The sequence below is a fragment of the Pteropus vampyrus genome, unplaced genomic scaffold (assembly GCF_000151845.1).
Source record: "Pteropus vampyrus isolate Shadow unplaced genomic scaffold, Pvam_2.0 Scaffold66, whole genome shotgun sequence".
NCBI lineage: Eukaryota > Metazoa > Chordata > Mammalia > Chiroptera > Pteropodidae > Pteropus > Pteropus vampyrus.
Window position 1 is genome coordinate 7,130,913 of NW_011888847.1, and position 17,270 is coordinate 7,148,182.

A 17,270-nucleotide genomic window follows, 5' to 3' on the forward strand; every position below is an offset into this window, starting at 1 on the left:
AGGAGTAGGTGAAGCAAACAAATGAATTTTGATCTCGCTGAGTTCGAAAATTCATCTTATTTATGTTTGTATTCTGTGTGGTAAGTGACCCCATCAGTGTCATTACAGAGTTATAAGAACTGAAAAAGAAAAGGAAAAAAAGAAAGATTTTTGAATCATCAAATAGTCTTTTATGTAATATAAAAAGGAGGAAGGTTTTTACTTTTAAAAAATTACATTCATAAGGAAATCCTAAACAAAGCATAAGTTTGGGGAATATTGCTTATATAGCCATATGTCTGTCTTTAAGTGTCTGTGATAGGTGTGTGCGATACATGAAGTATGGTTATAAAATAATGAGGCATAAAAACACATTTTCGATAATATATTTGTGTTGCTTTGAAGTTTAATTAAATAAGTTATGTTAAAGTGCTTTGCAAACTCCTAAAGCAGTATCCAAATATAAACTGTTGGAACTGTAGATCATTCAACAATATTTATTGAGCAGCTTCTATGGTCTATATCAATAAAATAATAACAGTAGTAGGGACCAGCAAGAACGAACTGACTTTGCCCATAGCTATGCAAGTACAGAAAATAGAGAACAACTAATATAAAAATTGATGGCAGATTGTAGAGGTGATGTATATTAAAGACCATTTAATAATGAGGCATTCTTATCTGTCAAATATACAATTTGGCTTTGAAATAATATTGTTTCTTTTTTCTAAAAAAGCCATTTTTTTCATTGTAATTTCAAATCATGACAGCTCAGAAGCTGTTATTAAAAATAAGGATAAATTGAAGAACTTTTTTTCTTCCTCTACAGACAGTATTGCAATCTACGGATGCAGTGTGAATGTAGCAGCAGAAAGAGACATGAAACGAGACAGGTTCTCAATAACTTCATACCTGGAGTCACTATTGATTGTGTTAGCACTTATTCGCAGCTGCAATCGCTCAGTCTCACAGTTGGACAACACCTCTCATTCAAAATAAACCTTCAATTCTTGATTGCTCCATATCAGGTTGCTGCCATTTCCAACTGTTTCTTGATCAGATCATATTGCTTTAAGATTTGCTTCTCCATGTCCTTGAAGCAAATGCACAAGCACAGAAATACTTTGCAACGTCTTTTTATCTGAGTCTGTAACAAATTAAAAACAAACCACAATAACTAATGTTGTTATTGAAGAGTCATAGTTTCCATTTACCTGTATCTGTGGATAAGAAATTTGTTGAATTTTTAGGACCAGAGATTCTCTCCTTCCATCGTGGTTAAAATTTTACATGGAGGATGAAAAGAACTGAAGAAAAACAAAGTGATTTACTGAACTTGTTTCCTTCAAAAAGTAATCTCATTAAAGTAGCTTGTCGATAGTTCCAAACTATCTTAAATAAGATAAGCACTGGTTTTGGAAAAATATATATCTCCATGTAATGGCTGTGCATTTTTCTAAACACTTGCCTTATCTTTTTCCTATGTTAATCAATGGCTTGTATGACATATATAATAATTTATGAGCTTAGAGGGCTGTAACGAGTCTCTAGACATGGTTAGTTTCTAAGAAAATGTTTAGTAACAAGCAAGTTTTACAGAGTCTCTTGATTTTATTTCGGAACCAATAGCCACATGTATTAGGATAAATGCTTCCTGGCCTTTACAGCTTTCCCATCACCACTCAGTTCTGCTGAGTTAGTACCAGCCTTTCTGACCTTAATCTGGTTCTACCAACTAGCTTGACAGGATACCTTCTCATTCATCACTGCCTTTAAATCCACACACACACTATATAACTTCCTTGGGATCCGACTAGGGGTTGGAAAGAGAAAGGTATAGCATTCCAACTTTTTCTCTCTATTCAATTGTCCAACAATTCCAATCTAAATATCTTGAAATTGTTTACCCTTATTTTAGCTCATCTCTTCAAGCTCTGCCTACTATAAATTAAAAAGAAAAAAAAACATTCTTCATTGTACTTTATTTTAGCATTAATGTCTTTGCCTAATCTATAGAGAAAGCCTCAGACATAGTCATGCTTAACTAGGCTGTCTACATAGGAAGCTAGACTAGACTTTAAATAATACACTATTATAATTAGCAAAGCCTTTTAAGCACTGATATTTTTATAGTCAGTATCTGGTGACAAATAATCTTAATAACAGCAAGATATGAGTGGATAAAGGGAAATATCAGTTCATAAATATTTCTTTAGAATTTTATTTATTTAAGAATATAACACATTATTAGGAACTATTGATGATAAAATACTTACTAGGCTAAGTTCTTGAAGTCAGCAATATTCTAATCCATTTAAAAAGGAGAATCACCAGTCTCAGTAGAGAGCAAAACTAATTGAATACTGTTTAGTTTTGTTTTGCTTTGATTTGTTTTTTAAGTGAGATACAGAATTAAATTCTTGAATAATTACAAAATACTACTACCATTCTTCTTGTTTTGTCCAACAAGGAGGACCTTGCATGCCAAATAAAGGCAAAGGAGTATCATTAGTGGGTGCCTATAATGGGCTAGAGACCTTGGAGCCCAGAAAGAATTTGAGACCAGTTTGAACTTTCTATTCCGTTGTTTAGGGCCCCATAAATAGAAGCTTGAATAACCTCCTTGTAACTTTAAAAAATATATATTTCAAATCTTAGGACATGAGTTTGGAAAGAAATGGAGGCAAGGCAACCTGTCATTTCCAATGACACTGAAGAACAAAATCAAACCCTGTGAAGAAAGCAAAAATGAAATGGATTTACCCAAGAACATCTCCCTGGATACCACCAGTTCAGTTAGAGCTAAATTTCCAGTGATGACTTCAAAGCACCAGATCATGTGATCTGAAATACAAGGACACAAGTAATCTAATATTTTAACAATCAAGACACCAGGTGAATTAAATATTCTAATTATACAGGACTATTTGAATTATTTAAGAGACCTCCTGGATACAGTGTGTTATGGTAAGTACAATGATTCTGTTTTCCAGTGCTCTGGGCAGAATTTAAAATGCTAGTGATCATATAAACATAAGCATGGTAGGTCCATTTTATAACTAGCTGAAGTCTAACACTTCCTTCTGACCAATGATTATGCACTTCCCTTTCTCCTCCCCTTCCACATGCTTCATATTAGATCAATAGTTAACTTATAAAGTAAGATATTCTTTTAGGAACAAAGAAGACATTAAGTGTTTTCTTCCAGAGGGTGCCAAGTGAGAATCCACCAACCTGCTCGTCTCTATAAACATTTGATTTTATGATTGTTCTAGTATTCCATTATCATCAAATCTCATCACTCAGGATCTTATTAAATCTTATAAAAAATTGCAATTTTGGTAGTGCCATTATTCTTTTATTTAACAAAACCAAAATGCTGAGCCTGCCACTTGAGGACCTTTGTGTTTCTACTATCCCCGTCAGTCAGCCTAAGCTTCAACCAAAATGGATCTCTCACAATTAGCCAAACAGATTCTATACCATATTGCTTCTTGGCTATTACTCAAACTCTTCTGTCCAGCAGCAATTCCTGCCTTCTCATTCACCCTTTATTCACTCAGGAACTCAGGGCTTATGTACTTGTTGCTTGATCTTTGCCAATATCAATACCTGTCTCAATTCTGTCCTTACTCAAGAGTGAAGAATCTAATTCAAAGCCATGCAATTATTCTACGAAATCTTGCTTTATCTTTCTGAGCAAGAAGTATTTTTCATCTATCCACGTAGTCGTTTATTCAATTAAATGTTATAGTGAACGCCTATTGTATGCTAAGTCTTAATGATACAAGTACAAATGAAATCTGTTCCCTGACTTTATGAAACTTGAAGCCTAATTGAAAAGCAAAACAATAAAATAGCAATTACCCTACAATTATAGGGTGGAATAGCAGAGTTGTACAGAGTGTGCCTCAAAAATCTAAGCCATACTGAAAGGGCCAGCATCTTTATCCCAGAGGAGATAATACCTGATCTGAGCCTTGAAATTCAATGAAAAAAAAAAGGCATAGGGGAAACAGCATAATGAGTTTCAGGAAAACCAAGGTTTTTTAAGTGGCCAGATTACACATGCACTGCGTCATTTGTAATATAGTGACTTCAATGAAAGAAGCTTGGTGGTTGAGCAACAAGAGTAGAGATTAAGATATTAACAGGAAATAGATCTAAAAACATTTCCAAGAACTAAGAAATTTATACGTCATCCTGAATGATTTGGGGAAGTATTGAAAAATGCTGAACATGGAATTTGGTTTGAATGGCACCATCATCCACCCAAATACTTACGCCAAAAATCTTAGAGGCAGACATGCTACCACCCTCTCTTGTGATCTCTCACATTTAATCTATCAACTCTCAGGTTTTATTGTTAAATATATCTAGGCTCTGTCTACTTTCTTCTTTGTTGCCACAATCTTAAACCAGAATCAACCAAGATGTCTTTAAGAATTTTTGAAGAATATGTTAACTGATCTCTTACCTACACAATAGCGTGAATGATCTTCTAAAAATGTAAATCTAATCATACTCTATCTCTGCTTAAAATGTTTCATTGGCATAATCCTGAAGATCCTTCTGAGGACTTTATATCTGAGGTGAGACCCACAAGATTGATAGAAGCTACCTCTTCATAGGACTTGGGTAAAATTAGAATAACATAATTAATAGAATGAAAAGGCAACCCAGAAGTGACAGAAGATGGTTACAGATGGGCTTATGTACAGAATTAAAATTAAATAATAGTAAAAAGCACAGGTGGCTGCCTCTCCACAATAGAAAAGTGAAGAATGACAAGTAGCAATAATCAAGTCCTGCTATTGACTGAATATTTGTGTCTGTCCAAAATCCATATGCTGAAATCCTAATCTTCAATGTTATGGTATTTGGATATGATGGACTGTTGAGAGATAATTAATTTAGATAAGATCATAATGAGGATGGAGCCCCCATGATGAAATTGTTTCCATTATTAGAGGCTGAAAAGACCAAAGCTCTCACTTTGTCATGTGAGGATACAGCAAAAAGGTGGCTGTCTGTAAACTAGGAAGAGGGCTTTCAGCAAGACCCAACCATGCTGGGACCCTGACCTTACATTTCTAGCCTCCAGAACTCCTGAATGTTCATAAATGTTTATTGTGTAAGTCGACAGTATATGGCATCTGTTAATGCGGACAGAACTAAGACAAGTCTTAAATATTGCAAGATCCCAATTTGAATTTATCTCTATATCAGTAACCAAGATGCCCAATCTAGATAAAGTACAGGCAGAAATGATGCCCAGTGTTAGGGAGACATGTTGTCATCTATAAGTGATTTCAGTTCAATAAAAAGATATAAAGATCAAAGTGAGGCTTCAGTCTTAAGAAAGGCTAGACAGAATGCCTGTGGGTAGGGCAGTCTCCAGCCTGTTCCTTGGGGTACAGGCCTGGTTCCTGCTGAGGACCAGAGATACAGGCAGCACCAGTAGGTAGACCGAGTAGCTCAGCATTTTGTATCTGTGAAGCTCCCATCTGAGAATGCCACCAAAGTTTAAGAGTTCATTTCTTTCCAGACACTTCAGTACTTCATCATAGAGTAGAAGAAAGTTACTTCAGAGTTCCACTAACCGGTATGCTCTTGAAATAAAATGCATCCTGTTTTATTAAAAATGAATTCAAGTGTTGAAGATGTGATGTTTTATTAGAATTGGGGTAGACAGATCACAGTCTCACATATCATGTAAGAGGCTACATTTTATAAACTTCATATTAATATACAGCTCATGAGCTGATACTCCATTTACCAAGGTTTGCTTTGTTCCTGGCTTCAAACCTCATGTCTTTAATGATTATTTGCAGGTATTTCTGCCCTTGGGCTGTCTGTAAGAGCCTTATGTAGGTGAGGCAGTTTGTGCAGTCCTGCAAAACAAGGGAATGGTTATGAAGCCATCAATCTGTAGAGACACCACAGCAAAAAGGAAGATATGACTGAAAGTTATTCAGACAGGCTGGAGGAGAAGGAACAGACAGAAAATGCATTGGTTAATGAGAGGGAAAATTTAAAGCCGGAAGAAGAATCGAACAGAAAGTTTGGGAGGTTATCTTCACGAATACTGACGCTCACCAGGGTCAGAAGAAGCCAGCTCTCTAGTCTGTGCTTGGATCTCTAAGAGTCTGAGCCAAGTCCAAAAACTACTAGCCATGGAATTATATTAAACTCATATGGCTTTGCCAATAGAGCTATCTCTTTCCATTAAATCAAACCTTTATTATACATTAATGAATACTACAGCCTTACAAGGTTAGTGGTCAATTTCTGCATTAGGTGAAAGAGAGGTAATTGTGGTCAACAAGAAAGTAACCAAAAATTTACTAAGTTATAAATCTGTATAAATAACAACAACAAGCCCCCTTCCTGCCCCTAGATTGCTTGCTTGCCACTTCTAAAAGACTCCCTGGCTCTGCATTGGCCCTAGTAAATTTTAAACCCCTTAACTTTTCATAAACTGCTCTTCTTAATGTTGTACAACACTTATTAAGTGTCCAACATTGTTCATGTGCTAGATACAATATTAAATAAGACATAGTCCCAGCACTCAAGAGATTGGTGGTAGAATTAAAGAGTCAATGTAGAACCATAAATTGTTTAGAAAAGCATTAGCAAACTTCAGTTGGAATATGGATGGAGAATTCAAGGAAGGCTTCACAGTGAAAGTGGTTTGTAGTTTGATCTTGAAGGATGAGGAGCACTTTGAAAAGAGAAGGAATTCTAGGCAAAAGGAAAAACATGTGCAATAGCTTAGTAATAAAGATTATAATGTGTGTGAGATGTTGAAAAGGGTTCATTAAAATTAGAGAATAAGTCACAGAGGAGAGTAATAGGAAACATAAGTGGACAGGACATCAGTAAAGACCGAAGTATACTTCATGCTCACTGGGAAGCCAGGCATAGTTTTAGCAGAACAATAAATATGGAGATTTGCTGTTGTTCATGATGGTATCATTATAGATTTATATTTGAAGAACATAACTCAAATGGAAAATGAACTTATGTTAGAAGAAACTAGTATCAGATCAGATCAGAAGCTCTAGCCAGGGAAAAAAATAATGAAAGTCATGACAACAGTTTTGGAAAGAAAGACTGCATTTAAGAGATACTTTAGGTAATCTTAAGGAATTCATGGTGACTTAAATGCAGAGTGGGTGCAGAAGTAACAAATGTCACTGAACTTACCAGCTAAGAGACTGAATAGATTGTACTCCTGTTTATAAAGAAGAAGTCAATACAAGGAAGAGTGGTTTGAGTGGAAGAGAGCTAAGAATTTCAGTTTCAGACATGTTTTGTTTGAAGTCATTGCAGTGTATCCAAGAGGAAAAGTCAAATACAAATTGGAAGTATAGAGAGAGTGCAGAAGGAAGGGTATCATTAAGAGAGATATATATTTGAAAATTAGTAGCTTATGTGTTGTAGTTGTGATCATGGAATTTGTTGAAATAACTCAGGAAGATTAGAGAAAGAAATGGAAGAGAGAAAGATGCCTGAGTTTTGTACCCGAGACCAGCTTGTCCTTCAAATAAGATAATAAAATCAAAAGTGCAGGCCTATGATTTTTAGAAGAAAGCTTGATAGGATCTGTAATTTTGTAGAATGATTGTATTTTTAAATAATGAGATAGATTTGGCCACATAACAAAAACTTTATCTGAGGATATAATTAAGTGCATTTGCAATTCTTATTGAATGTTAAATTCAAACTTAGATGGTAGCATTTACAAGTCGTGGATTAAAAAGATACTTCCATTGAAACCTTATTCGGTTTAAGATAATTAATAAAATATATTTCAGTGGAAGTGATTACCAAGCCCCAAGATCTATTAAATTTTAAGTTGTTATCAGAGTGTTCGTTTTTTTCCTGGCAGTATTTAGCAAACTTAATGCTAACTGAAGTGATGAGGTATTTGGTTACCCAACCAGAGGGCAAATATAAACTGATTTTAGCCATTACTGTACCTGGTAGAAGGAAAATGAGTAAGTACTTTGTAAGAGTTAAGAGGTTTTAACTTCTACTCTAGAAAGATGGAGTAGACATACTTTCCCCTATTTCTCTCACAGAGTACAACTAAAAACACTGGACATTATGTGTAAAATAAGTGAGAACTTAGAAAGATGGCAAACTAATGAGGGGTCTTGGTACTCATCAACAATATAATGAATTCCCTGGATTTTCTTTTGCCTCAGATGTCCTAAATATGGAGCTAGAGAAAAAAAAATTTCTGGTAAAAGCCTGCTCTCTCTAACCAAAGGACCAAGAAAGGGACTTCCTAAAAAGACAGAAAACATTTAGACAATAACTGCTTACTATAACTAAATACCAGAAATAGACACATGATAGTAAAAATGCTGAAAAATCACAAACAAGAATAAACTTTGAAAGCAACCATAGAAAAATAATGTGATACTTACAAGGGAAATTCAGTAGGATTATTTTCTGACTTCTCAGCAGAAACAATAAAGGCCATAAGGCAGTGGGATAACATATTCAGGGTTCAAAGAACAAAAAATCTTTCAACCAAGAATCCTATAATTAGCAAAGCTATCTCCTAAAGAATAAGTTAAATAAATACTTTTCCAGATAAACAAAAGTTGAAAGAATTTGCTAGCAGACTCTCCCTATAAGAAATATTAAAAGTTCTTCAGGCTGGAAGCAAGCAAACCCAGATGGTAAGTGAAACCACATGAACAAAGAACACTGATAAAGGTAGTTAAGTAATTTCATAAGTAATTATGAAAGACACTATAAATGCATATTTTTCTCTTTTCTCCTAATTGATTTAAAGAGCAATGTATTGTTAGGTCTATAACATATAAAATGCAATATATTTACCAACAATACAAAGCACAAAAGAAGCAGTGGAAGCAAAGCTGTGTTGGACTAAGGAAGCGACTATAGATGGTAAAGTAATAATTGTAACAATATTAGTTTGGTAACATTAATAGATGTAATATATAAAACAAGAACACTGCAGAAGGGGGAAGGGAGCAGTACTATATGAGAGGAACATTTCCTGTATCACTGGAATCAAGCTAGTTTAAATCCGAAGCTGATTCTGATAAGTTAAGATGTGTATAGTAACCCTAGAGCAACCACTAGTTATTCAAAATTATAGTGAAAAAAAAATCATTAAAAGAATTAATATGCTACATTAGAAAATAATCACTTAATACTAAAGAAAGCAGTAAAAGAGGAATAGAGGAACAAAAAAGACATGGGACATAGAAAACAAACAGTAATATGAAACATGAACATAGATGTAAATTCAACTACATCTATAATAAAATTAAATGTGAGGAGGCTAAGCAATCTAATCAAAAGACAGATTATCAGACTGGAATACAAACAAGCAAACAAAAATAATATAACCCAAAGACATGTTTTCTACAGAATATATACTTTAGATTCAAAAACACAAATAGATTGAAAATTAAAGGATAGAAAATGAGAGATCATGAATTTAGCAATCACAGGAAAGCTGAAATGGAAATATTAATTTAGACAAAATAGACTTTAAAATAGAAAATGTTACTAGAGATAAAGAGAGACATTTTATAATAAAAAAGAGATAATTCATCAGAAAGTTATAACAATTATAAGCATTAAATTGGCAAACACTTAGCTAGATTGACCAAGAAAAAAAGAGAGAAGACTCAAATTACAAGATTTAGAAATGAAAGAGCAGACATTATTACTGAATTTGCAGGAATAAAAAAAGATTCAAAGGAATACTATGAACAAGTTTATGCCAACCAATTGATAACTTAAATGAAATGAACAAAGACCCAGATGGCTTCATTTTTAATCCAAAAATTAAATTAAGAAAACACTTCCATTCACAATAGCATCAACAAGAATAAAATACTTAGGAATAAATTTAACAAAAGAAGTGCAAAACTTACATTCTGAAAACTATAAAACATTGTTAAAAGAAATTAAAGATCTAAATAAATGGCAAGCATCTTATGTTTATAGATTAGAAAACTTAATATTGTTAAAAGGCAATACTCCCTAAACTGATTTATGAATTAACAAAATCCCTCTTAGAACCTCAGTTGACTTTATTATAGAAATTAACAACCTGATTATAAAATTCATCTGGAATTGAAAGAGACTCAGAATAGCCAAAATTATTCTGAAAAAGAAAAAAGTAGGAAGACTCACACATCCTGATATCAAACTACTGCAAAATAATATACTGAAGACATTGTGTTACTGGTATGAGGAGAGACATATCAATCAATAGGAAAAAATTGAGACTCCAGAAATAAACTTGTACATCTAAGGTCAACTGATACTCAACAAGAGCACCAAGACTATTCAATAAGAAAGAATAGTCTTTTCAACAAAAGGTGCTGGAACAAATGGATATCTAGATATAAAATGAAGTTCATTTCACATAGAAGAGTTAACTTTAACTGGATGAAAGACCTAAATGTAAGAGCTAAAACTAAAAAAAACTCTTAGAAGAAAACATAAGGACAGAACTTCATGTCCTCAGATTCAGCAAAAGATTCTTAGATATGATACCAAAATATGAGCAACAAAAGAAAACAATAAATCAATTGAACTTAATCAACATTTAAAAATTTTGTACTTTGAAGAATACCATCAAGAAAATGAAGACAATCTACAGAATGCAAGAATATATTCACAAATTATATATCTGATAAGGTAGTTGTATCTAGAATGTATAAAAGACATTTATAACTCAATAATTAAAAAACAAATAATCCAATTAAAAAATAGACAAAGAATCTGAATAAATATTTTTCCAAGGAAGATGTACAAATAAACAATAAGCACATATAAAAACTGTTCAACATCTTTAGTTATCAGGGAATGCACATCGAAACCACAATGAGATACCATTTCACAAACACAAAGATAGCTAAACAAAAAAGTCAGATAGCAAGCATATGGAAAAATGGAACCCTTGTTGTGCAGCTGTTTTGGAAAACAATCTGGCACTTCCTTAAATGATTAAACAGAATTATTATAATTTTGTTCCTATGTACATACCCTAGAGAAATGAAAACAAATGTCCACACAAAAACTTCTACACCAGTGTTTATAACATTGTTCATAATAGCCAAAAGATGGAAATCATTCAAATGTCCATTAATAGATAAATGGATAAATAATATATGGTAAAGCTATACGATGAAATATTATTTGGCCATAAAGGGGAATGAAGTACTATTTCTTGCTACAAATGGGTGAACTTTGAAAACATTATGCTAAGTGAAATAAGCCAGTCACAAAATACCACATATTATATTATTCCAGTCATATGAAAGTCCACAATAGGGACATACATAGAGACAGAAAGTTAATTAGTGGTTACTTAGAGCAGGGGAGGATAGAGGCATAGGGAGGTGAAAACAGTGTTCTAAAATTGATCATGGCGATGGTTGCACATATCTGTGAATATATTAGAAACCACTGAATTGTACGCTTTGACTCAGTGAATTATACGACATGTGAATTATATCTCAATAAAGGTGTTAAAAAGAAGAAATCTGAACATTGTGCTAAGGGAGTGCAACTGAGACTAATTTAATTACTATGTTGATATTGGTGCCGAAAACAGGTCAAGAAAATCTACTTAGGAAAGGTGATATGTGAGCTGATTCTTTAAAAACCATGTTCAATCTCTTTCTCATTTCTAGTCTTGCAAGGTAGGATGGACATGTTGTTATTCATTTGCATTCAAATCCTTTGAAAACTTGCTGTGAACTGTAACAAGTCTTTCATAAAAAATTCCTCCCGTATCATTAGACAAAAGAAGAAACATTTTTTTTAAATCACCAAAAGTGAATATTTGTGATCTTTTAAAAAGTTACGATCTTTGTCCCTCTTTAATACTAATAGTTGGTGTCAGGTACCCACCCGAAGTGACCTGTGCTAATGCAGTGGCCCACTGAGTTGAGTAACTGGAAACATTAGAGGATCTACCTGGCTAAATCAGTATGATGTCAACATTTTTGGACATCAAAAAATGTTGATGTTTTGGACATCTGTTTTCTGTCTCCATTGAGTTGACAGTCTCTACCTACATGAGTAGTGGGGTATTTGAGATTCTTATACCCTACCTAGTAGGGAGGGCTGCCAGCCTAATAATCACTAGTTGAGTGTTAACTACCATTTACCCATTTTCTACTCATTTATCAATGCATTTAATTGTTCAACAAACTTGTTAAGCTCATTTATCAATGCATTTAATTGTTCAACAAACTTGTTGAGACAGACACTATAATGGATATTGGAGACACAAAAGCAAATAACACTATGCCCCTGTCCTCCAGGAGCTCACAGTCTAATGGCCAAGGGCAGACAAGTAGGAACAAACTACAATAACGTACCAGCTGTGCTTTAGAACACCTGGTTGGGAGATAAGGAAAGACTTCAGAAAGGAAGAGACACTGACCTAAATCTTAAAAGGCCGAGGATACATACTGCTGGCAGACAGAGGTGGGGTGCATGTATGTGTGTACATACTTTTGAGTGGAGGTGCAGAGCATTCCATTGAAAGACAGAGCCTGTGCCAAGTGACCACAATGAAACAGCATGCCCAGAGACACTGTACTCTACCCTTTTCCATGGAGTTAGGCAGACCGATGTCCGTACATTAAATCTTGACTTCTACATCTACAATATTCAAAGGAGACCAATTTAACTTCTTTTCTTGGAAGCATGATAGGCCTTTAACCTCTTTGTCAGGAAGTCTTTTCCTGTACACACTCCCATAGCATCCTCTAGAGTTGAAAAGATCTCCCTAACAGAGGATACTGATTACCCAAGGTAAGGCAGGAAACTGGCTCACTTCCACAGCAAACCTCACCAAGAACGTGCCAGCTCAGTTTGGCTGACCCAAAATAGCCAAACAGATTTTGGAACATAACCAGCTTTTCATACCTTGGATGCTCCTAACTTCAGAGTAGAATTCCCAAGAAGTTTTAAATTAAGCCAGTCAACGTGTCTACAAATTCTTTTTTGAACAGAAAGCAGACGCCTCATTCCTGTTATGTGTAACTGTGGAGTCACTGTGTATGTCAACCACCTGTGTATTAAATAAACAGTACCTTACATTGATAGAACCCCCTACAATTTATGAGGCTATAGAGCACACATTAACTCAGGATAATTCTAAGAAGGCCAAGTGTTCTCTTGACTAACAGAGAAGAAAATAAAACTCTGTGACATGACCAATGTCACATAGCTAGTAAGTAACAGAGCCAGGACCAGAGCACAGTTTTTTAATTCAAGTCCCTAGCTCACAATCTAAAATCCACTTTTTGTATTAGAGTTTTCTTTTTCTCACATGACAGGAAGTCCAGAGGTAGGTAGTTCAGGGTTGCGACAGCAAGTCAGTGATGCTGACAAGAACTGACTGGTCCACATTCCTTACCTCAGAAGCCTTTGTCCTCCTGCTGGTCTCCTCCTGATCACCAAACAGCTGCTACAGTTTTGGGCTTCAATTTTGCGCTCTTGAAAAAGGTGGAAGGGGTACAGGGACAAGAGGGGCAGAAGCTGAGCCTATCCCTTTTTAACAGATAATTGAAAGCTTTCCTGAAGTCTCAGCCAGGGGACTTATCACACCTGCTTGACCAAAACTGTGTTATATGGTCATCCCCGCACCTAGGCACAGTAAGAAAGAGTTTTGCTTTTGGATTTCTAAAACAGAAATAGGCAAGAGATAAGAGGGTATTGAATGCTCCTGGATAAGGTAGTCATCTACTACGTGCATCACTGAGCTGCATTTGGTCAGCTTTTTCAAATAAAATATATAAATTTTCATTAGATATGAATTATATAGACTATATTATTATATTGATAATGTTATATTGTAGATATATATACTATAATATATATTATGTAAATAATATATAGCAGTATATTATTATATAGAATATGTATACATATATATATCTGATTGGAGGTAGGGAGAAAGAGGTTGGAATGTCAGAAAATTTTGAATTAAAAAAACACAATCTTACCTAAGTGCTTTTGACAGAGATTACTAAAATCTAGGATTCCTCAAACCTGCTATTTATATGTTTGTTTTGTATTCTTCTCTCTTTCTTTTTTTATTTCTTTTATAGAAATGTTAAAATATACACAGAGAGGATAATATAATGAACTCCCTATCGACCACCTGCAATAATTACCATTTTGCCAGTCTTGTTTTGTCTAGCCCTCCTTTTCTTCCTCGGGCATTTTTTAAGCAAACTAGTTCTATTTAAATACACCAAACAGAATTATGCCCGTCTGCCTCAAATTTCTTTTTTCTTCCGCAAACAAAAGACTCTAGAAGAGTTATAATATGATTTCAGGAAAAAAATTAAACAATGAAAAAATGTTATTTGGAAATTTCATCACTCTTTCTCTCTCTCAATATTTTGACCTCTTGTTACACAAGAATAATGACAAACTAAAAGAGCAAAGGAGAGATAAATTTAAAAACTGAGAAGATTAATTTCTAAGGCACAGGAAATCTAAGCCAGGTTTGGCCAACCCCTGAGAGTACCTCTCACCTCTCTACTATAAAGAGCAGGATTTATCCCCCTCCCCCTCCCCACACCTTAAAATTTAGGTCACGGTTAAGTTATGTCATTTAAAGTACCACTGACGTTTAACAAAAGTAGCAATCAGTATTCTATTCAGGTTTATATTTTTTTACATTAAAATGTTTTCTAAATCTTAAACCATATACTATGTAGTAGCTTAGTAGAACTGCTACAATATCCTAAATGAGACACTTGAAATAAGAACCTGGTCTCTCCAAATCTTAGAGATTTTGATTACTTTGACCTTCTGCTGCTACTTTATCCTTTAAGACAAAGAATCCAGAGTGTTAACAACTATTCTCAATTAAATAAATGCATTATGTATTTATTCATTGACATACAATATTATTTATTCAGCCATTCATTTACATGTTCATTCATTCACTAAACACTTCTCAGGTCCCATACATATCTTATTGCTAAAATTTTTAAGAATGAAGACCCTGGAACTCTTCTATTTTCATAAAGCTAAGCAAATCCATACCCTGAAAACTATGTGGGAATCAGGTACAAACCGGTAGTTTTAAATGTCTGGAGAGGAGAAATGCCAGTCTGGAAAGGGTATTTGCAAAAAGGCATAGTGGCAGGATGGTGGGGTGAGAAGTGGGCCTGGCTGAAAGGATCTCTATATGTGTATTTTTATCATCCATGTGTTGGATGAAGCGGAGAGCTGCCAGATAGCTTCTTTTCGACAGCTTGGAGTTACTGTTGGGAACAGATCCATGTATGGAAGCGAAAGCCGAAAGGCACAGATAAGCAGAGATCCAGCTATGCAAACCATGTTTAGAGACACTTAAAGGACAAGCATCCCAGGTCCCTTCTTTCTGGTAAATTTGGAGAAGCCACCACACCGGGTCTTTTTTCACATCCAGCCCATGTGGACTGAGCAGCCCAGGCTCGACAGAGGTAGGTGCAGGGCTTTTGTGATACAAGTTATCTAAAGGATCATTCGTGAATATTCCCTCCCAAGCTCTTGATGTCCCTTAAGGGAAGCTGCCAGATAATATTTGGAAAAAAAGGAAGATTTGGGTTGGGGCTTGCGACTAAGAGGTATTTAACAGCTTTGCCTTCACAAGACAAGGCAGCTTGGTTACAGAGGGAAAGTGACAACACAGAATTGCTGCCAAATGTAATCCCTTTGTCTGAGGTCACTTACCGTTCGGATTTTTGCGGATATGACTCCCTCGATGTTGCCAGCACCTTTGGAATGGGCCACAGCTTCCAGTGGATTCTGTCTGATACTTTGTATTTTAGGGTGGGGTAGGTAGGATTTACCCTTTTCTTTGCTTGCTCCTCCAAAGCTACCATAAACTCCTGTGCGGCTAGTTCTTCCTTAGATATAGGAAGAGCTGCTTGTAAACGACATTATTATTTTTGGCAGCTGAAGTCATTTTTGCAGTGTTTCTCAGCAGATCGGAGGTTGATTACATCCTGTTCAAAGATTCTTGGGTTGCTTTCACAAACATGGGGTCTTGCGCAAGTTGAAATTGCTGAAACCAGCTGTAAACACTGGAATTTTCTCAGTACCTTTAACATTTTCTTGCTTTCTTTTTTGTTAATGACTGAAAATTTGGGGACTTGAGGAGAAGTTTTTCCAAAGATATTTGTTGTTTTGTCATTAGGAATGTTTGAGGAATAGTAGATTGTGTAAAATAACAGAAGTCGTATGTCTCAGGGGTCCAAAGAAAACATGTGAATATGAAGACTAGAATAATACCGATATTGACATGCCTCCAGTCTATTTTCTAGAATACTGGTTAACCTAGCCAAATCATATCAATTACACTTTGAAATGCTATTCCAGTTAATTGCCAAGTTGGAATAATTAGATTATTACAGCAGTTCTTTTAAAATCACTAGCAAAATCTGAGAACCCCTGCAATTACAAAGATCAAGAGAAAAATATTACAGGTCATGTCTATAAAATATATGTATATTTGTAAGATTGAATTAAAATAGAATTTTTACACAAGATAATAGAATTTAAATTCAAGATTTCTCTTGTTGAGAATAAGGTGTCTATATTTCAAGTAAGGTTTGAACTAAATATTCATTTAACTAAAAAGTTTTCAATCTTATGATAGAACATGAGAGGAAAAAAAGAAAAATTGTGATTTTTCCTTCTCTAATGACAAAAGATGACATGGAAAATGATTAATAAACAAGTATAAGAGTAATAATAATAAAAGAGTTTGTAATACTGACCAAGAAGATGTTCATTGAATAAATTAAATAACTGGGAAAGGCAATTCACTTAAGGGATATAGATAAAATGGCTTTAATTATGTGGTGGTTCCTTCAAGTTGTGAATGTTCCGTAACACCAAAAAAAAGTGGCAGAAAAAAGAAAACATGGTTCTATTTCCATAATAATACATTATCTTTATTAAAATAATAACACTAAAATATGGATGTTTTCATTGAATCATTCCTTTTCTGTCTAGTCTATTTACATTGACAGCACATTATATTAATAACACATCACACTTACTCTTTCTACATTTCTAAAATAGGCTGTTTTACTTCACTTAACAATACTAATATTCTGTATTAGAAAAAAAAGGGAATAAACTATGCCTTTTTTTTTTAAACTAACAGAGACCAGCTGTCATAACTTTAGCTAAAGTGGAACAGGCCTACGAAAAGATGATTTTAAAATTAATTAAACACTACATACCAACCAGTTTTCCAAAAG